A 14,563-nucleotide genomic window follows, 5' to 3' on the forward strand; every position below is an offset into this window, starting at 1 on the left:
GGGGGGGGGGGGGGGGGGGAAGGTGGGAGGTGGCGAGATAGTCAGGATGGCAAAAGGTAGATGTTCCAGAGGATCAACGGTGGGACCATTGTTGATCATATTTACTTAAAGAATGTGGATTCTGAAATTAGAAGGGCAATTTTAAAATTTGCAATTGGCACCAAAATAACAAAAACAAGTCAGTAATAAAATAAAGTAGTAACTTAAGTCTTCAATCCTTTCCCAAAAAAAAATTATTTAAGCTTGTGTAGAACTTTAGAGAACAGGACAGCTCATGATACACCATTTCATTAAAAGTACATGGAGGCACTGTGAAGAGTGTGTGTTTTTAAAAGAAAATTCTAGGAAGATATCAAAAATTTGGACAATTGACTTGTGGCTAACTTGAGAACTGGGTGCAATAAATATTATACTAATAAACCCAAAAAGAGGAAGTTAGGAGAAACCCCTTTGCTTGCTGGTTAGTCTGTGGGACTCGCTGCAAAAAGTAGCTGTTGAGATGTACAGTACAAAGGCACACAAGGGAAAGCTTGATATACTTGAAAGGAATAGAAAGATAAGTTGATAAGATTATTTTTTAAATGAAGGGAGTGGCACAAGGTTCCCAAGGAGTGCAAGCACCTGTTGGACCAAATAACTTATTTCTGTGCTGCAGTTATCACATGTAATATTCTAATGTTTTCAGAGTTCTGTATTAAGCCAAAGATGAATTTAGGAATGGGCCAGATGGTGGGGCCAGATTGTACTGAATCCAGTCTGGAATTAGTGCAGGTGGTCTTTTACCCACTCTTCCTTGAGCTAGATAGGGTGTGCAGATCTTAATGTTTCTCTGCAGCCGACTGTCAAATAAGGAGACATGGTGAGGCCTCTGCCACGGTCCTGAGGCTATGTTCCTAGACAGTCTGACAGAAAGAAAAGCTGGGACTGTAAATTTGCCTCCTCTTTCTCAGCAAGTTATAGCATTTGGACTCTAGTGAAGGAATAGTGGTATATTTCCAAGTTGGAATGGTGTGACATGGAGGCATGCAGCTGATAATATTCCATTTGCTTGCTTCCCTTGTCCTCTAAGTGGTGGTAGAGATTGTGTAATGGACACTTTACCCAAGCTGCAGGAAATGAATGTTTTGGATGTTGGATCAAACAACCTGCGTGGTCCTCTGGTGGAGATTCTTGTGTTGTTGGAACTGTAGAGAATAATCTTGCTCAGCTATTGTCTTGTAGTTCATGGAAAGGTACGAAAGAATGTCACGAGCTCAGTCACTTACCACAGAATGTGGCTCTAAACTCTATGACCGGTTAAGTTTGAGCGTATTAACGCTCAGAATGTTGGTAATAGGATAATTTGGAAATGGATAATGCTTTTGAATACCAAGGCCAGATGGCCAGACTTTGGAGATTGTCATTGCCTGGCACTTATGTGGCCTGCTTGTCACTTATCAGTCCATGCCTGAATGTTCTCAGGGTTCTGCTACGTGGAAGTGTGGACTGCTGCATTTTCTGAACAGTTGCAAATGGAGTTGAAACTTGTGCAATCATTAGTGAACAGCCCCACTGTAGATGATTGGGATCAGGACTTTGTCCTGAGGCTGATATGGTTGGCCTCTAACAGCTGTGACCATTTTCCTTTGTGTGAGGAATGAGTCCAACCATTGGAGTGATTTTCCTGTTGATGCTTGTTGACTTGAGTTATTCCTGTGTTGCTTGATGCCACTCTTGTTCAGATGCTGCCTTGATGCCAAGGGTGGCTAGTCCTTCTTGCCTTGTAACTGAAGTTGGCATCTTTTTGGTCCATGTTTGGCTCAAGGCTGTGATGTGGTCTGCTGGCAAGTGATCCCATTTGAGTAGGTTATTTGTCAATGCCACTTGATCAGATAGTTGGCCTCCATCACATTGATTTAGTGCAGTTTGATTTGGTGGTAATTGAATTTGTCCCTTTTCTGGACAAGATATATTAGCCATATATATAATCTCCTCGTGCTATTCAGCAGCATTTATCATTCAGGTCCCATGGAAGCCTGGGACTTGCATGGGAATAGTTGAACGTCGGCAGTTCCAAAGCAGCTGGCGCAGTTTGGATTCAGATCTATATTAAATGGGTTTGAATTTCATAACATCTGTTGCTCTGATAAATAACATGAGTGAGCAAATATTTTAAAAAACTGCAGATGCTGGAAATCTAAAATAAAAAAAACACAATGCTGGAAATTCTCAACTGATCAGGCTGCATCTGTGGGAAGAGAAACAGAACTAATATCCTGGTTGAAAATCCATCATGCTGCATTTTCTGTTTTTACTAATGTAAATGAGCATCTTGCTTTCATAGAAATCTATCTACATTGACCTACATGTACAAAGGCATGAGCTAAACTGCAGTGGTGGGCTCTCTCGCACACACTACATCTGTCTGAAGGGCTAAAATGAAGTGAATCTTGGCTCATAGGATTGATGTTCCACAGCACTATGAATACGTGAACCAATTGTTCTATGCAAAATGTTTAATTTGAAATTTGTTTTCACAATATTAAAAGGAGATAATCCCACTCCGTTGGTTCATTTTGCTTGACTTAAATATTCTGAATTATAACCACAAACCTGCCTTTTCTATACATTTCAGCATGGCAGCTTCTCTGTTATAAAAGCTAGCATATTTAGGGGTATTATGTACTTCAGAGCAATCAAAAACTTTTCAGATAATTTATCTGGGTGATCAGAAAACATTCATGAAAAGTAGCTTGCATTTAGCAGATTAATTTTTCATCAGTGACTTTTTAGAAATGAGAATGCATATTGCTGTCTTAAAAACTCAGTTATAAGACAACTTTTGAAAATCTTTTCAGTGAATGCATTGCTAAAAACTTTGTTTTGATGAGATTTTTAATAGGAATGAATGGATGGAAAGTTAGGAAGGGTGACAGATGTGGTTGAAATCTGTGCTAGCATAATGAAACATTAAGAATCGGTAACGTGCTGGAGATAGTATATACCGAGGGCTGAGAATGAAGGAAATACAGCACATCTGTAAATGACTGTAGAGCAGGATGAATAGATGGTTAGCACAGATTGGGTGGGCCAAAGGGCCTGTTTGTGTGCTATTTGATTCTGGCCTCTAAGATCCTAATATTTTGAAGATGAATGGAGGAGCTTTAGAATGTATATATGAGAACAGCCAAGTTAAATATGTGATGATGAGATTGATGGATTGCAGGATTGGTGCAGTCCAGGACAGTACAAGATACATTGTCAACATTTTGAAATGTGGAGTGTGCTGAGATGGGCAACAAATAAAGCACTGGGATAATCAAACTCGGAGATGACAAGTGAATAATGGTGTCACTCATGGACTAATAGTGGAGTAGACCCGGGCATTGCAATGAACATGGAATTAGACTGTCTGTTTGCAAAAAAAAATTGCCGAGTTTGAAGGTTATTTCTGGGACAAACTGGACACAAGTTGTTCAGTGTGTTTTACTCTTAGCAGCCGGCTAGGAGAATGTAGTTATTTCCCCCACAACAAAGTAAGGTGACATGGATGTGCTTGTACATTCAAGGGATACTATGATATATGTTTGTGAATTATATACTAAGCAATGACAGCTAGATTACAAAAATTGTGGTGAGAGGGGTAGTGAAGTGGAGCTGTGTTTACATCGGAGACTGGTGTGGTGCGATAGTATAACCGAAATCTTCGTTGGAAATATGAGCTGTGTTCAGGTTGTATGGATCTGGTCAAACAAAAGCCTTTGCACAGGGTCAATGGAGAAAGAATTTGTCAAGTGCTGTGTGAGGTAGAGGTAGGATCATTTGTATCTTGTACATTGAATATCTGTGGGAGATTGGAAAACTATTTCTGCTTCAAAATGTTCCAAAGATGCCCAAGGTGTTTCACAGCATTAGAATGATTTGTTATTTTTGTGTCTCAGGAAATTGCAAAACGCATTGTAGTCTGACATGTTTTAATTGTAGTTATGTTACGCCATAGGAAGCCAATTTGTGATAGTGTTCAGATAGTCTCTGAGTGAATAATATTGGCCAAAAATACCGGGGATGGTTTTCCTGATTTTCAAAACAGTGCCATAAAATCTTTTATATCCACCTGAGAACAGACTATGCGTAACTGAGGAAGTGCTGCATTGTCAGATCTGTCTTTCAGATGCACCTCTTCTGACAATGCAGCATTTCCCCAGGCATTTAAATGCAAGCTGAGATGTTGTCCTCCTGTCTCCAAAGATATGGTGTGAATCCTCTATCTTCTCATCAAGCAAAGGTGCATTGAACTAAACCACAGCTGACAATCATTTCTAGTGAGAGGAACAAAGAGATATTGGGGCTAGCTTTTTAATGTTTGGTCAAAAAGTTGTCTTAAGTAGGTAATGCAGGGAAGAACAAAACAGGCCGTTTGAAAGAGGGGTTGTTTTGGAGGCATGTGAACAGTGGTATGCCGCAGGGATTGGTGCTAGGTTCCCTGTTTGTCATATAGAGTGCAGGTGGCATGATTAGTAAGTCTGCGGATGACACCAAAATTGGTGATGTGATGGAGGCGAAGAAGGTTATCTAAGGTCACAACACAATCCAGATCAACTGGGAAAGTGGGCAAAGGAATGGAAGATGGAATTTAACTGACGAGAGTGGTGATGTTTTTGGGAAGTTAAACCAGGGCAGGACTTGAACAGTAAATGACAGTGGCCTTGGGAAGTGTTGTCAAACTGAGAAACCTAGGGGGGCAAGTACATAGTTCCCTGAAAATGACGATACAGGTAGCCAAGATGGTGAAGGAGTATGGCCTTCATTGGATGGGGCATTGAGTATAAGAGTTGGGACCTCATTACGGCTATATAGGACGTGGTGAGACTGCATCTGGAATATTGTGTACATTTCTGGTCAGAACAATGCAGAAAAGCTTCACGAGGATGTTGCTGGGCTGTGGGACCTTTTTCCCTGGAGCAAAGGAGGCGATGGGGTGACCCTATAAATAAGGTCACCCTATAGACCCCATGAGGGCATAGATAAGGTGGATGGTCAGTCTTTTTCCCATGGTAGAGGAGTGTGAAACAAGAAGGCATCGTTTTAAGGTGAGACGGGAAATATTTAAAGGGAACCCAAGGGGCAAGTGTTTCACAAAGGGAGATGGGTATATGGAACAAGCTGCCAGAGGTAGAGGTGGGTGCAATTACAACATTTAAAAGACATTTGGACAGGTACATGGAACAATACAGCACAGGAACAGGCCCTTTGGCCCACAATGTCTGTGCTGAATGTGAGGCTAAATTAAACTAAATCTCTACAGCTTGCACATGATCCATATCCTTCCATTCCCTTCATATTCATGTGTCTAAAAGCCTCAAGTGCCACCACCTTAATCTGCTTCCGCCACTGCCTCTGTCAACCTGTTCCAGACACCCACCACTCTGTTTTCAAAACAAAAACTTGCCCTGCACATCTCCTTTAAACTTCCAGCTCTTACCTTAAATGCACGTCCTCCAGTATTTGACATTTCTATCCTGGGTAAAGTATTCTACCCCTTCAATGCCTCTCATAATTTTGGAAACTACTTTTGGGATAGGGAAGGTTTAGACTGATATGGGCTGAATGCAGGCAAATGGGACGAGCTCAGGAAGGCACCATGGTTCGGCTGAAGTGTCTGCTTCCACGTTGTCTGACTAGGTAACTGAAGGCATGGATATCAGTGACTAACTGAAGGCAGAGGAAGGTTGTAAAAGAGATTAGATTTGGAGGAATGGAGGAAAGTGAGGCCATAAATTGATTTAAACATTAAGAATTTTCAAGTTTAAAAATAAAATTGAAAATGGAAGCCTGCTATGCTGGAAACAACATGTGACATGTTCAACCCCCAGAGATAAGAAAAATGTTAATAAGGTTGGGATTGGATTAGATAAACAAGTAGAACAAAAGGGAACTCTTAAGGTATTTCATAATTCAGCACAAAGGTCATCCAAGAATTGGCATAGCTGGTTAGGGACCCAAAATCATTCCCAGAGAAAATACATGATAACATGCCCTTTGGCTCACTGAGTCTGACTCACCCATTCACACCAATCTACATTAATCCCTTTCTCATTCTCCCCGTATTCTCATCAACTATCAGCCAGATTTTACCATTCAGATACAATCTGCATGTCTTTGGAATGTGGGAGGAAACCAGAGCAACTGGAGGAAATCCACACAGTCCTGGAGAATGTGCAAACAGATTGCGCCGGAGGTCAGAATTGAACCCTGGTCTCTGGTGCTGTGAGGCAGCAGCTCTAGTTGTTGTGCCACTGTATCTCACATCTGGAGATACAGAAAATGTGATGCAGAACTTGGCATTGTGAACTGTGAGGAAGATAGCAATAGTTTAATGAAATGGAATGGATAGATGTTGGCATCGAAACTTGATATTGAAAAAGGAAGTGTCACGTGATAGCTGGAAGAATGAAAAGATGCAATATAAACTTGAGTGACAATTCTGAAAGGATACAAGGAGAGATTTTGAAGATATATGCATATTTTGAAAATATTTAAAGTAAAAGTGATCTTGGTCTTTATAAGTAGAGGCATAGAGTACAAGAGCTGGATGGTCATGATGTATCTTTCATAAAATACTGATTTGCCTACACCTTGAGCACTGTACTTCGGGGAAGATGTAAAGGATGCAGCAGAGATGTGTGAGAATAGGTTACAGGGAAATGTGAAGGTGGTGGGGAGGAGGCAGTGGAATGTAATTTGGATTACTCTGAGAGCTGGCATAGACTCTGGACAAATTGCCTCATTCTGTGATGTAAGGAAATATGATAGAGATTCACTAAAATAATTTTGGGGATGAGGGGTTTTCGTTATGTGGATAGACTGGAGATATTCATTGAAAAGAGAAGATTCCAAGGGAATCTGATAAGTATGTTTAAAATCATGCAGAGTATGGAGAATTGATAGAAATTGTTCTCATTGACAAAGTTTGGAAACTAGATGATGTAGAATGCAAGTGACTGGCGAAAAGTGAAGGAGAAAATTTATATTTTTATATATACTGTGTGATTGAAATGCTGTAGTGGGGTAATAGTGGAGACAAGTTCAACTGTGTTCAAAAGGATGCTCAATAATGACCCTGGGATGAGGGCAGAGGAATGGGGTAAATGGGAGTGGTCTTCAGTAGAACTGACAGGGGCCTGATGAGCCAAATAGTCTTTTTCCTTGCTGTAAATACTCTGACATTCTCTAAGAAGGAGACCACCTGTGAAGGCAGAGATCAGAGTGAAGTACTAAGTGAAGACTTTATCTGTTCTCACTAAAACTGAAACCATCCATGATACAACTGTGGAGAGGTTAAAAGGTTGGCTCTTGAAGTGAAGAGAGTCAACTAGTCATGTTGAAATGCATACTGAGTTGCTATTGAGAGTAAAATTGGCTTTAAGATCTCTGATCCTTCAACCATCTCTTTCCACCACCTCCCCAAAAGAAAAGCTCCCATGGTGTGAGATCAGAGGCAACTGTATACCTCTCAATGATGGGCAACCTTTGAGGGAAATAAATTAACTTCCACTTGAAAAAATACTGATCAATAAATAAAAGTTGATTGTGTTCAACTACCTTGGCGTTCATTGAAGTAAAGGAGGGTTGATATTTATAAATGGGCAATCAAAATGTATTTGTTAAAGTACAATGTAATTAAGGGGTTATGTGGAATTGGCTAAGGGTCAAAAGAAACAGTGAGATTGATGAAAGGTGTTTTTTTTCAGACTGAATAGAATGTGTAAAAAGTCCTTCATGGGTCATGGTTTCTTTGGAAATATATTGATGATCTGGGGTATGGCAATCAGGTTGTGGTCAGGTGTACTTGGAGGTCAGTGATATGGTGGTGGAAGGCAACTGCAAATTTGCATGAATAAACAATATGATTTGAATATAATTGTACAATGTATTTTGCTGTACATTGTGTTTAAACTGTTAGTGTGGCCCCTTCATGCTTATATTTCCATGTACAATTGTTTTCTAAATTTTCTGGCTTCTGATGAAATGCTATTGCCCTGAGATTTTAACTTTGTCTCCACAGATGCTGCCTGACTTGACTATTTATTTCAGATTTGCAGCTTCTGCGGTTTTTAATATCTTATTGTGTAACTAATTCCCAACTTTCACAAGTGCAAATGGGAATGGGCAATTAATACCCACATTTGGTAAATTTAAAAAGACCGCGATCTTACTTGGATCATGACTAATCTGTACTCCAACTCCATTTACTTGCTGATGATTTCCATTGATCAATGGAACAGAATTTAATCGTGAAATTATAAGTTTTGAAAATTTCAGTTGACCCCGGCCTTTGGCAGGAAGTTTTGGATTTCCATTGCCCCTTGTGTGAAGAGTGGTTCCTAACTTTACTCCTGAATGTCCTGGTCCTTGCTGTAAAGGTGTATCCTTTGTTCTGATTTATCACACGGGAAGTCGTGTTTGACGAAGCTTTTAGAGTTCTTTAAAGAGGTAATCAAAAGGGTAGATGAGGGTAGGGTAGTGGATGTTGTCAATTTGGACTTTAGCAAGGCCTGCAAGGTCCCACATGGCAGGCTGGTCTGGAAGGTTGGGTCCCATGGAATGCAGCGAAAGCTAGTTGGGTGGATTCAAAATTGGCTCAGAGGTAGGAACCAGTGGGTGGTGGTTGAAGGTTGTTTCTCAGGATGGAGGCCAGTGACTAGTGGTGTGCTGCAGGGGTCAGTGTTGGAACCCTTGTTATTCGTTATTTATAGAAATGATTGGGATGTGAATGCGCAAGGCTTGACCAGTAAGTTTGCGGATGACACAAAATTAAGAGGTGGTGTTGATAGTGAAGAAGGTTATCGTAGATTACACGGCGGTCTTGATCAGTTAGGGAAGTGGGCCGAGGAGTGGCAAATGGATTTCAATACAGATAAGTGTGAGGTGATGCATTGTAGAAAGTCAAAACAGAGTAAGATTGTACTATGAATAGTAGGGCGCTAGCGAGTGTAATAGAACAGAGGGACCGAGGAAGTACCAGTACATAGTTTGTTGAAAGCGGCATCACAGGTAGACAGTGGCGAAAAGGCTGTTTAGCACGCTGGCCTTCTTCATTCAGGGCGATGAGTATAGGAGTTGGGACATTATGATGCAGTATACAAGTTGTTGGTGAGGCTGCACTTTGAGTACTATGTACAGTTTTGGTCACCGTTATAGAAAGATGTGGTTAAACTGGAAAGAGCACAGAAAAGATTTATGAGGATGTTGCTAGGACTAGAGAGCCTGAGTTATCGGGAGAGATTGGCCAGGCTAGGTCTTTATTCCTTGGAACTTAGAATGAGGGGCAACCTTATAAAAATGTTTAAAATTTATGAGAGGCATAGAAAAGGTGGATAGTAACAGTCTTTTCCCCAGGGGTAGGGGAGTCCAAAATTAGGGGGCATAGGTTTAGGGTGAGAGGGGAAAGATTTAAAAGGGACCTGAGGGGCAACTTTTTCACGCAGAGGGTAGTGAGTGTATGGAACGAGCTGTCAGAGGAAGTGGGTGAGGCAGGTACAATAGTATCATTTAAGAAATAGTTGGATAGGTACATGATGGGGTGGACTTAAAGGGATATGAGCAGAATGCAGGAAATTGGGACTAACTGGGTGGACACCATGGTCAGCATGGACTTGTTGGGCTGAAGGGGCTGTGTCTGTGCTGTATTGCTCAATGACATGGGGAGTGAAAACTGCTTTGTGCTGTACGATATGCAAAACAACTGAAGGTATCGTCATATAGGTGACCCCCATATTATGAGGGGTTGTGTTCCCAGAAGATGCTCGATGATATGATTTGGGATACATCTGTCAGGAAACGGGTGAATAAGGCATTTTGTTTACTTCTCTTTATTCTGACAAATTCTGAGAGAGTGAATTATGTCAAACTTTCAGATAGGATAATGATCTGTCAATTCTGAAGGGCAAATTTCCATTACCTGAATGCCTCTAAAGCAGGGGTCGCCTGTATTAATGTTGACCATGACTTAAACTTTGTAGGTGGCTTTGCAAGAGCCATGTTATTATGCCAGGTGACCTATAAAGGCGAGGCTTAAACCTTATTCACTGAAAGCTGTTAGTGCTGTGAAATAATGAAATATGACTACCCCTGTGTCTATTTACCTACAAATGATTCAAGCCTCAACATTAACATCCTTGTTTTTTTTTTCAATTCTCTCCATCTCTATCTCTAATCTCATGAAATCCATTGAGGCTTAGATCTTTGTGCTCCACCAGTTCTGGGTTCTTGCCTATCCCCAATTTTAATTCCTCTATTGTTTGCACTCCTTAAACATTGATGCCAAAATAAAGGAATTAGCTCCAAGTTAAATGTTAGCCTAAGTTTCCTCTTGTTTTGTTTAGCAGAACCCTTGTTACTGGCACAGACAAAAATAAATGCTTTACCTCTGCGTGACTAATTTCCATATTCCAGAAGTATTGGAGAGACATAGTCCATTTCCAATCTATTCAGCACCACTGCTGCAGTGAGCAGGCTTTACAACTGCAATCATGTTTTAAAAATTGCCATTCTGGACAAGACTTTCAATATTAGGTCACGAGAGAAAATCTAGAACAGTAACGTGATTTTGGTAAAATCACTTTGGAAATTTCTTTACCCAATCCTGTTGTACCTTTGCAGATAAAGCCAACTAGCTCAGTATACAAGCATACAAAACAGCGGGAAGAGGCTACTCAGTCCTGTTCAGCAATTTAATAAAATCTTGGCTGGTTTGATTGCACCTCAACTCTGCCGCCTTGCCTATCTGTGGTAACCTCTCACCTCTTGGAAAATATCTACCTACCTCTGGTAAAAATATTCAAAAATAATGCTTTGATAAAGTGTTTAAAGACTCAAGACCCTATGAGAGAAGCAGTTCTCCTCGTATCTTTCTTAAATAGGTGTCAACTTTAAGCAGTGACCTCTAGTTCTAGATTCTTCCACAAGAGGAAGCATCCTCCGCTTACACACCATGGAAAGATCTTGTGTGCTTCAATAAAGTCTCCTCTCTTCTGAAATCCAGTGGGCCTGAGAGGACCTTTTACTACATAATAGAAATCTTCAAGGTTTTGAAGAATTCTGGTTTGAATGTTTTGATGAGACACAGGAGGTCATTGGACTCAGGTCTGCACCAGTTTTCCAATGGGTACTCAAGTTAGTCTTGCTTCCTGCTCTTTCTCCATATCACCGCAAGTTTTAATGTCCTTCAAGTATTTATCTTGTATGCTTTTTAAAATCTGCCACTGTTTTCTTTACCATTCTATTTAGCAGTGGTTTCCAAATCCAAATTCTGAAATCTGTTACAAAGGAAGTGTTAACAGGGGCACCTAGAAAATAATGACGGTGCTGGCATAGAGTCAGAATGGATTTATGAAAGGGGAAAGCATGTTTGACAATATAGAACATCGTCCAGTACAGTAACAGGCCCTTCAGCCCACAATATTGTGCTGAACTAATTAAACTAGTAATTAAATGCTGAACTAAACTAGGTCCCTTCTGGCTACACAATGTCATAACCCTCTTCTCTGCACGTTCATGTGCCTTTAAATGCCTCTCTCATATTTGCCGCCTCCACCACCACCCCTGGCAGCACCCACCATTCCATGTTTTAAAAATTAAAACGTGCCCACACTGAACATCCCCTCTCACCTTAATTGCGTGTCCTCTAGTATTAGACATTTCAACCCTGGGGGAGAAAGATACTGGCTCTCTATCTATACCTCTCGTAATTTTATAAACCTCTATCAGGTCTCCCCTCAGCTCCAGAGAAAACAAGCCAAGTTCGTCCAACCTATCCTCTACTCCAGGCAGCATCCTGGTAAACCTCTTCTGTACCCTCTTCAAAACTCCACATCTTTCCTATAATGGGGTGACCAGAATTGAATGCAATACTCAGATGTAGCCTAACCAGAGTTTTATAAAGCTGCAACATAACTTCTTAACTCTTGAACTCAAAGCCTCGACTAATAAAGGTAAATATGCCATACACCGCCTTTACCATATACATATGCCATGCACTGCCTTGTGCAGCCACTTTCAAGAAGCTATGGACTTGGACCCCAAAGATCCCTCTGCACATCAACATTGTTCAGAGTCCTGCCATTAACTGTACTGTCCCTTACTCTTGATCTCCCAAAGTGCAACATCTCACACTTGTCTGGATTAAACTCCATCTGCCATTTCTCTGACCATTTCTGCAACTGGTCTATATCTTGCTGTATTCTTTGGCAATCTTCTACACTATCCACAATGCCACCAATCTTCTGTATCGTCTGTGAGCTTACTAACCCACCGATCCATGTTTTCATCCAGGTCGTTTACAAAAATCACAAGCAGCAGAGGTCGCAGTACAGATCCCTGCAGAACACCACTAGTCATGGACCTCCAGCTAGAATAAGTCCCATCGACCACTACCCTCTGTCTTCTATGGGCAAGCCAATTCTGAATCCAAATGGCCAAGTCACCGTGGATTCCATGTATCTCTATCTTCTGGATGAGCTACCACGTGGGACAAAGCTGTTAGTCTTTTGAGGTGGTAGCTAGCAGAATAGCAACACGCACAACATACTGGAGGAACTCAGCAGGTCAGGCCGCATCTATGGAGAGAAATAAACTCCAGAATCTCGTGTCTCCAGCTAGCAGAATAGATGAGGGTGAACCATTTCCATTTTTTTTTTTGGGATCAGGGTGTCACTTCCATAACCAGCATCTATTGCTAATCCATAATTGCCGTTAATAAGGTGATGAAGAGACGCCTTGAACCGCAGCAGTCCTTCTGGTGAAGGTATTCCCACAGTGCCATTGGGTGGAGAGTTTCTGGATATACAATGATAACAGTGATGTATTTTCAAATCTAGATGATGTGCGACTTGGAGGGGAATCTGCATCTGGTGGTGTTTCCATGCCCCTGCTGCCTCCCTCCTCCTCGATGCTGGAGTTTGCAGGTACTGGGAGGTGCTGTAAGAGTAGCCTAGCGAGTAACTGCGGTCTGTTTTGTAGATGGACGCATTATAGCCACTGTCTGCCAAAGATGGAAGCAACTGATGTTTAAGTTTAGTATGCCAGTCAAAAAGGCTCTTTATCCTGGATGGTGCTGAACTCCTTGAGAATTGTTGGAATTCACTCATCTAAGCAAGTAGAAAGTATTCCATAATAGTCTTGACTTGTGTCTTGTAGATGGTGAAAAGGCTTTGGTGTACATGGAGGCAAGTCTCTTGCCGCAGGGTAACTAGTCTCTGAGTTGCTGTATTTATGTCACTAGTCCTGTTGAGTTTCTGGTCAATGATAATGTTGTGGAACTTGGCAACAATAATGCTTTGATGTTCAGGATAGGTGGTAAGAAATTCTGGAGATCATTGCCAGCACTTCCATGGTACAAATAGTACTTGCCACTCATCTGAATCTTGTCCTTGTTTATTTCAAGTTGGCATGATTGCAAACAGGTTAAAAACCAAATTAGCTGATGTGGAAATTGGGGGTGATGTACTGCTGTGGGTTGAGGATTGGTTAACAGAAACGACTAGGATTGAATGGGTAAACACGTGGATAACAGCAAACTGGTAGGAAGTCAATCAGTGTTTTGGCCTTTATTACGAGAGGGTTTGAGTATAAGAGTAGAAATGCCTTGCTCTAATTACAATAGTGCTCTCGTGAGACTGCATCAGGAAGAGCCTCTTATCATTTTACATTCAATCCATCCCTTTATCTGTGTTTTGATAAATTTGGAATTAAATCTTTTCTCACTGGGTTTCATCTTGGTAATCTATCTATAAATCCCTCCAAGACAAATATATCCTTGGTGCAGAGATGCAAGGCTTTGTACCTGCATGTTTTATTTTATGTACAAATGCTCCCTAATAGCTCTTTCTACTTTCTGCTAATTCAATATTTAAAAAAGTATGCTGTTTTACTATGCTTTTTGCCAAAATGAATATAGGTTTGGTGTAACTTGTTTGCTTCTGTTCTGTTTATGAAGTCCAGGATCTCATTTGCTTTATTAATCTGTCCTGTTATCTTTAAAGGTTATGCACAAACAGCTTAAGGTTTCTTTGCTTGTGTGTCCCCTTTAAAATACATCTAGATTGTATTCTGTCCCTTGTTCTTTCCATTGAAAAGCATCACCTCACCATGTCCACATTTCAAAATTGTGCCGATTTATCCATGTTGAAGCCATTAATGACTTTCAAAAGCAGCACTGATCCTAGTATTAAACCCTGCTGCACACTATGCCTCCTGGTCCAAACCAAAATGGGTATTCCCTATCGTTTTCTATCCCAGACAATCTTGAAATACGTCCTGCCAGTGCCCTTCTTAACCAATAGACTTCAGTTTGTTTGCAAGCTCACTAATTAAATGCCTTTTGGAATGTAAATATACACATCAGCTGGACTAAGCTCATCAAAAAGCTCAATCGATTTAGTCATACGTGAATTGCCCTTATCTGCTTTCCATTATTTGACAAAATACCCCAATTATTAGCATAATAGCTGCTTACTATTTCTTCACTTCAAGCAAATGAAGTTTCTTTGACCCCTTGTACATTTTCTCCTTTCAGCACTGTTAA

The 14,563-nt window shown here is 40.8% G+C and overlaps 1 pseudogene; it reads left to right on the forward strand.

The window, feature by feature from the left end:
* LOC127574035 (cyclin-dependent kinase 13-like) overlaps positions 1-14,563 on the forward strand; it is a 75,993-nt pseudogene that overhangs the window by 53,211 nt on the left and 8,219 nt on the right.

This window comes from Pristis pectinata, chromosome 9 (genome assembly GCF_009764475.1).
Source record: "Pristis pectinata isolate sPriPec2 chromosome 9, sPriPec2.1.pri, whole genome shotgun sequence".
Lineage (NCBI taxonomy): Eukaryota > Metazoa > Chordata > Chondrichthyes > Rhinopristiformes > Pristidae > Pristis > Pristis pectinata.